Source organism: Triticum urartu, chromosome 6 (assembly GCF_003073215.2).
Source record: "Triticum urartu cultivar G1812 chromosome 6, Tu2.1, whole genome shotgun sequence".
Taxonomy (NCBI): Eukaryota; Viridiplantae; Streptophyta; class Magnoliopsida; order Poales; family Poaceae; genus Triticum; species Triticum urartu.
Window position 1 is genome coordinate 370,656,672 of NC_053027.1, and position 8,195 is coordinate 370,664,866.

The window sequence follows — 8,195 nt, forward strand, 5'->3', positions numbered from 1 at the left end:
ACCAGAGGTGGATAAAAAAAATTTACACCCAACCATTTTGTAAATTGTGCATTAAACATGGCTTAGTGTTTTAGAAAATTGATTTGGTCCGTTTTTGCAACAATTATTTGGTAGTTCCTTCACAAAAAAATTCATTTTGGGCACTCGAAAAATGGAAAATGAATTTTCCGTGCGAAGAAAATGAAAACTCCCTTAGGAAACATTGTTTGGAATTCCAAGATGCACCCTTGTGCATGATATGAGATCATTTGAACAAAATATGTCATGAATGAGGCCATAAGATTGATCATTTGGCTCGAAAGCCATGAATCTTCATGCATGAGAGCTCATTTCTAAGAACACTTTTTCAAAAGAATTGTCATATTACAAGTTTATTAATTTTTCCTGGAAACTTGGTCACATATAATGACACAATGCGAAGGTTTTCCAATTTTTTTATTTTTTTATTTTTATGCCCGTTTCAAAATGCGGTCAAAACGGCGGGCTTGACCGTTCCTAGCCAGTGGTTGAATCTTGGAAAACTTTTGATGTTTCTCTGATTAAATAGATACTTATGTACCTAGAAATGATTTCTGAAAAAAATAATAAAGAGCAAACTATGAGGCAGCTGTAGTTCAAATTTTACCCGCTTCCTACTGAATCGGTGGAAACTTGTCTTTTTCACGAGAGGTGGATTGAAACTTTTGACACCCAACCATTTGGTTAATTGTGCATTATACATGACCTAGTATTTTATAAAAATGATTTGGTCCAATATTGCAACAAATATGGTAGGTCCTTCACAAGAAAAACTCATTTTGGGCACTCTAAAAATAGAAAATGATTTTTTTGTCAAAATAAAATGAAAAATTCCTTAGGCAACATTGTTTGCCATCCCAGGATGCACCCTTGTGCACAATATGAGATCATTTGAAGAAACTATGTCATGAATGTGGCCATAAGATTGATCATTTGGCTTGAAAGCCATGCATCTTTACGCATGATAGCTCGTTTCTGAGAACACTTTTTTAAAAAATTACCGTATTACAAGTTTATTATTTTTCCTGGTAACTTGGTCACATATAATGACACAATGCGAAGGTTTTCCATTTTTTGAATTTTTTGAATTTTTTATGCTCGTTTCAAAATGCGCTCAAAACGGCGGGCTTGATTGTTCCTAGCTAGTGGTTGAATCTTGAAAACCTTTTTGTGTTTGTCTAATTAAATAGATACTTATGTACCTAGAAATGATTTTTGGAAAAAATAAATAGCAAACTATGAGGTAGTTGCAGTTCAAATTTTACGCGCTTCCTACTGAATCGGCGAAAATTTGTCTTTTTCACGAGAGGTGGATCGAAACTTTTGACACCCAACCATTTGGTCAATTGTGCATTATATATGACCTAGTATTTTATAAAAATGATTTGGTCCAATATTGAAACAAATATATGGTAGGTCCTTCACAAAAGAAATTCATTTTGGACACTCAAAAAATAGAAAATGAAATTTCCATGCAAAGAAAATGAACATTTCCTTTGTCAACATTGTTCCTCATTCCAAGATGCAAACTTGTGTAAAATATAATCTCATTTGAACTATTCCAAGATGCAAACTTATGCAAATATATTCTTTTTTTAATTTCCAGCTCATAAACTAGTTGACATGATATTAACACATTATTTTGAGTCAACTGTGACCAATTTAAATGGTCATAACGTCCCACTACATTCTGATTGGTCCTTGAACATCTCACACGGATCGTGCATCAAACACCGTTGGATGCTTGCGGATCCAACGGCAGTGCTGAACCCTTCCACACCAACCCTAGCCTGGTCATTTTCCATCCACCCCCTGCCTCCTTTCTTCCCCACATCCATCCAGATCGCTCGAATCACTCGAACCCTTCCAGATCGAGACAGAGTAAGAGCTCGCCGCCACCTCCCTCCGGCGGAGCACGCCACCGTCCATGGCATCCTCCATGCCCTCCTCTTCTCACCCCTCCCCTTCCCTCACCAGAAGGGAGAGAAGAACCCAAGGGAGGGAGATCCAACGCGATCCAGCATCAGCCTCCGCTGCCTCGGCCTCGCGCCTCACCGGAGCAGCTCTGCCATCGGCCGAAGTTCCGCGGGTCATCGTGTTGCCCCGCTCTTCTTCCTCCCTCTGTTTATCTCTTCCTTTTTTCTCTCAAGTCTCAACACCCCTATGTACTTCTCTGTGCAAGGACGCCTCCATGGACTTCCTCATCGAGCCGTCGCCTTAGTTCCAAGTCCGCTCCGCTCGAAACCATCTTCAACCTCCGTCAGCCCTGGTTCCTCGATGCCCCGCCAAGCACACGCCAAGCCGTCGCCGCGTTGAGCTCCACCGCCCAAGTCCGCCGTCCCGCCGCCCGCCGGACCTCCCTAGCTTTCTTCCTCCACTTCATCCCATCACTCCTCGAACGCATCAAGTCCCCCTGCATCAAGCACCGCCCTTGCCAAGACACATCGAGTGCACTCACACACGTGGTGTCAAGGGCATTGACCGCGCCCCTGCCTGGCTAGATCACCAGCGCCTCCTAGCTCGATCCCCTGCTCGACTGCTCGCATGGTTGGGCTCCAACCTCGGCTCAGGTTCCCTTCTCCCCCCTCAGCTCAGGTTCGTTGCATCCCTTCCTTCCTCGCTCGATCTCCACCTCCCAATCCCACGGACCTTGCCCTACCACTTGTTACCGACCTATATCATCCACATGAGAGGTTGCTGCTCTACAGGCTGCACTCCCACTAGGAGAGGGCCACTAATGCTGCTCCTCGGCCTCATGGCCACGGCCTTGGCTGCTGCTCTTGCGGCGGCCGACGACATCTCGGAGGGCGACGCCGATCCGCTCTACAGGTGAGACTTCCTCCCCTAGATTCATCCCTTGTTTAATCTCCTCGTGGTTGGGGTGGTTCCCATCCCTTGCGTGTGGCCTGCTCGACTTCTTGTCTCGGATTATGATTGCCTATTGTGCAACAGTATCGCGGACAAGCAACCGGGTGATACACGTAGAGCTATGTGCTAATAGTACGCAGCTCTCGTCTTATTTCTAGTAGAGTACTATATTCTACCACATGCTGTTGATTGGTGGATTAACATTGATACTAGTACTAGTACTACCGTGGTTTCTAGGGAACTGCAACTAGTTTTGTAGTTAGAGCTGGGAATATCTAGATGCGGTTGAATCCATCCCCCCTGTTTCTCTGTGGTGGGCTTGCAGCCACGCGATAATATTTAGATGTCAAATTCAGTAATATCCAGAATTTCAAATTCAGGAACATTGGCAACAACAAAGAAGCTATTGTATTTGGCTTTACGAAGATGCGCTGATTTTGTTCATACACTTCGAGCTACTGACTTGACTAGCAACCAACCAGCATGCTAGTAGTTACTCATGTTTTCCTTCCCCTTTTTACCAGAGCTTGCTTCGAAGAATGTCAAAGAACTGGCACCCTGAAAGAGGATTCTATTAAACATTGTGTTGTGCTGTCCGATGACCAGCCTAGTGGTAAAGCATGGTACGCGCACGAGCCATTGTACTTGAAGTGGAAGGAGTGGAACTGCAATAGCGAATACCGATACCATTGTATGATGGAAAGAGAGCAGGAAAGGGAAGAGCTTGGACTAGGGCCGGTCAAGTATCATGGAAAATGGCCTCTCAAACGTGCTTCTATGTTTCGGATACCTCTAGCTCCATGTTAGTCTTTATCACTTTGTGTCTAGTACCACGGTTAAATCACTTTGTTTCTCATGTTCACTTTCTTACATTACTTGCTATTGTTTCATTTCCAGGAGCCTCTTTATGCAGCTCTATCTGCTCTGACTCTCCTCGTGCAATTCAATGGATGGCTATAGTTTTTCCTCTTGCTTTCTTACAAGCTGCCTCTTAGTCCAGAAACTCATGTGACATACTACGAATACACCAGATTATGGCACATAAATGTGCTCTTGGCCATGAATTTGTGGTTCTGGTGTGCCATATATTCTACATGGACGGCCTCCTCCTCGGTACCTGCTCCCCACCTCTACCTATTGTTTCTTGCGCCCTATTGTTTTCAATGTCTTGCCTGATTCTATGGCTTGGTGTGGGCGGGCGCAGACACGGAGGGGTTCTACACGGAGGTGCAGGAGAAGATCTCGCGAGGTACGGCAAGGTGTTCGACTGGTCCCTCAAGGCCAATATGATGGGTGAAAAGGCCACCAAGTCGGCGCACATCTTCATCAACGAGTGCAGCCTCGCTAGCCTACTCACCCCGGAGCAGTTCCTCGAGGAGCGTGAGGGCATGATGCAGGAGCTCTTCCCCTCCCGCGCCGTCCTGCCTGGTTTGTTTCTCCCCTTCTAATCATACTCTTGAGAGTTTATCTGTAAGTGATGTGTCGATCTTAGTCACTTGCTAGTTGAGTGGGAAAGTAAATTGTGGGTTTAGTTTAACATGGTTGATTAACTGTAGGAGCATTATGTATTTGATAGTTCAATTCACTTTGTTAATAATCTGTTAGACGGAAGAAGAGAAGGAATGGAATTTGAGTTGTAGAACATCTTTTAAGTTGATGTAATTAGCTTTCCTGCAATTGCTTCAGTTGCTTTTGTGGCTTTCTAACATCTCCATTATAATAGTCTAGATGGATGATGTGCTTGCTTACTTGCTATGCTTGCAATGAACCATGTGGTATATGCTATCCACTCCACACAAGGCCCAAGGGATCAGTATACTGATCAGCAGAACTCTTTTAACAAATTAGTTAATATGTTCCTAGTGTTCGTGCAAAATGAGTTAAGTAGTTTAAATTTGCGGTTACATAGTTTGACCTTCACATTTCTTCATTTTTCTTGACAAGTTGAATATGTCCAGATGGTCTGAAAACAAAGAAACATTCAGTTCATTTATACTGAATCTTCTAGAAAACCTGAAGGAAATATCTAATACAACTATCTAATTATTCCCCCAACCTTGTAGACTAGTAGATTAGATCTAACTACACAAGTATAGCATGCTCAGATTAGTATGTACTGTTGTACAAGTTTAATGCAGAGTATTTCGGTAGTATTGTTGTACAAGTTTAATGCAAAGTATTTCGGTAGTATTTTGGTATGCACTCCTGAACAAGTTAATGTTGTATTTTGGTATGTACTGATGTACAAGTTTAATGTGGTGTTTTGGTATGTACTGCTGAGTTCATAACCATTTTGTTTTACAACATGAAGATGATTGCCTTCATTCATGTTTCGACGTGATCTCTAGGTCGAAGTTGGAAGAAGCAAGGCATGCACGATCTAGGCATGCATGCATGCTCTCTTATCCCTGCTTCTGCTCCTTAGGAGATGTGGATTTCTGGGACTTTTGATGTACTCCCAGCATTTATCTTTTCTCTTATCTCTTTGTTGTTTTGCTAGAAACATAAATCCTGATGCATGATGATCATGGTTTGTTTTTGTAGATCTGTTATGATGGCGCTTAAAATTTTACATGCCTCGATTCTGATTGAACTTGTTCTTGTAGGTCTTTCCACTTCTATGATCAGTTTAGTTAGAGTTGCACATGTCAGAACACTATATACCAATAACTCCCAGCTAGTGAGAATTTTTTTGTCACTCCATTAACACATACTGGTTAGTATGTACATGGAATTTGTTGTCAATTTTGTTAGAATGCAACCTTTTGGTAATTCTGGACTTTTCTTTTGCGGTAATGTAATGATGTTAGATGTTTGTTGATTGTTGTATATGGGAAAGATGAATCCTATTGTTTTCTTTTTGATGTACATGCATGCTGATGGTTGACACTCATGAACAGCAAGCAACCATTCTAGTTACTACCTAGGTGTTCAGAGATTGTTGTATTATTTATGTTCTTTTTACTCACAAAGTTATTGTTCGCTCATACTATCGTCACATTGCCTGTTTTTCTTGGTCCATACATGTATCTCAAGCATTGTACTTCTGTGTTTGCTTAGGCGGATAGCGGGCAGATCTACTTTGCTGCTTACATTAGTGTTGACATTGCATTGTATGATAGTATTGTATGATAGTGGGCAGATCTACTTTGCTTCTTACGTTAGTGTTGCCATTGCATTTGTTTGGTTCTGGCCTCAGCAGCAGTATACTAATGCTTCAAGATCTATTTATTATTCTGTTCATTATACTAATGCCTCAGCAGTAGTATACTAATGTTTGGTATTCAATTTGCTGCTTATGTTAGTGTTGCTACTGTTATCCATGCCCTCATGCTTCAGGATCGACTCCTAGCTGCCTGTGTATCTATTTATTATTTTGTTCATTATTCTTTTCCTAGTTGTTCTTTGTTGGAAGATATTGCTTTCATTGGCAGCCATGATAATGATAATTTCCTCTCTTCTACAAGAGCTCTAGGATGAAGAAGTTCGAAGAAGGGAACACTTCATCTTTGTAGCTAGTTTTATGTTCGTGAGCGTTTACTTCATAGATGTTCCTGGGTGTTCCTGGATGTCTGTTTCCTTCGTAGATGTTCCTGGATGTTCCTGGGTGTTTCCACTTCCTGGGTGTTCTAAATTCCTGGATGATGTGAAATATCACATGATTGTAATATATAATATACTCATTTTGGACGTCATTTGTGAAAATTTGTGTGATTGAAATATTGGAAATATTGATCATTTATTGTTTTTTTAGGTGATGATCCTTACTTGTTGATACATAAAAAATAAAACAAATACTATTTGGGCCCTAAAAATGCCACAAATCAAACAATTCAGGAAAAATGAACAAATTTGCTTAAAAATCAATTGTGAAAAGGTGAAGGCCAAGAAAATAAAAAGGCCTAGGCCCAAAAATAGCGAGGCTGAGCTGTTGGGCTTGGCCCATCTACCTAACCAAAATTAATATGAGAAAAAACACAATAGGATGAATTGTTGGGCTCGGCCCATGTAAAGCGTTGAATTGGACCGGGCCGAATCTTATTAACGACCTTTTCAATTGGTCGCAATTTTGCCACGTCGGATCCGACGTGGCTTGGGCAGACAGCTAGTGACCAAAACAAAAGGTCATGAGTTCAACGACCTTTTGTTTTGGTCGTTGCCTTCCATGACCTTCTCACAGAGAAGGTCGTGAATTTAAGTTTACAACCGTCAGCTTTTGACCATCTGTTTTTTGTCACAAAAAGGTCGCAAATGAAAAATAATGACCTTTCAGTGACCAATAGTGATGGTCGCAAGTGGCTTTAAAGAAAAGCGCTTGTTGGGAGACAACCCAATATTTTTCCTTGCTGTTATTCAATAAATAATTTATCTACCCTCCGTTTTGGTAGTGTTTTTTGTGTTTAATTAGTGTTTGTTCCAAGTAGAACCGTTAGGAAGAGTTGGGGAAAGTCTTTTTGATCTTGCTGTAAAAAACAGAAACTTTAGCACTCACGAGAATTACTGCCATTTTTTATTGGAGAGTGCTATTTAGTAAATTATTTTTTAAGATGACTAATACATAAATTCCTCACATCCAGCAATTTATTTTAGAATTTTTGGGGTTCCGTAAGTAGTCGAAACCTACAGATTACTACAGACTGTTCTGTTTTTGACAGATTCTGTTTTTCGTGTGTTGTTTGCTTATTTTGATGAATCTATGGCTAGTAATGGAGTTTATAAAACATAGAAAAGTTGGAATACAATAGGTTTAACACCAATATAAATAAATAATGAGTTCATTACAGTACCTTGAAGTGGTGTTTTGTTTTATTTCGCTAACGAAGCTCACAAGATTTTCTGTTAAGTTTTGTGTTGTGAAGTTTAAGTTTTCGGTAAAGATTTGATGGATTATGGAACAAGGAGTGGCAAGAGCCTAAGCTTGGGGATAACCAAGGCACCCCCCAGGTAAAATGCAAGGACACCAAAAATCCTAATCTTGGGTATGCCCCGGAAGGCATCCCCTCTTTTGTCTTCATTCATCGGTAACTTTACTTGGAGCTATATTTTTATTCACCACACGATATTGTGTTTTGCTTGGAGCATCTTGTATTATTTGAGTCTTTATTTGTTAGTTTACAACAATCATCCTTGCTGTACACACCTTGTGAGAGAGACTCACATGATTTGAAAATTATTAGAATACTCTATGTGCTTCACTTATATCTTTCGAGCTATATAGTTTTTGCTCTAGTGCTTCACCTATATCTTTTAGAGCACGGTGGTGGATTTGTTTTATAGAAACAATTGTTCTCTCATGCTTCACTTAGATT

The 8,195-nt window shown here is 40.8% G+C and overlaps 1 long non-coding RNA gene across 1 annotated transcript; it reads left to right on the plus strand.

The window, feature by feature from the left end:
• The first annotated feature begins 3,784 nt into the window (after positions 1-3,784).
• Positions 3,785-5,743, plus strand: LOC125517579. Its single transcript, XR_007287688.1, has 3 exons — positions 3,785-3,999; positions 4,091-4,314; positions 5,198-5,743. It is a non-coding gene; the product is annotated as an uncharacterized LOC125517579 (long non-coding RNA).
• Positions 5,744-8,195: the final 2,452 nt, after the last annotated feature.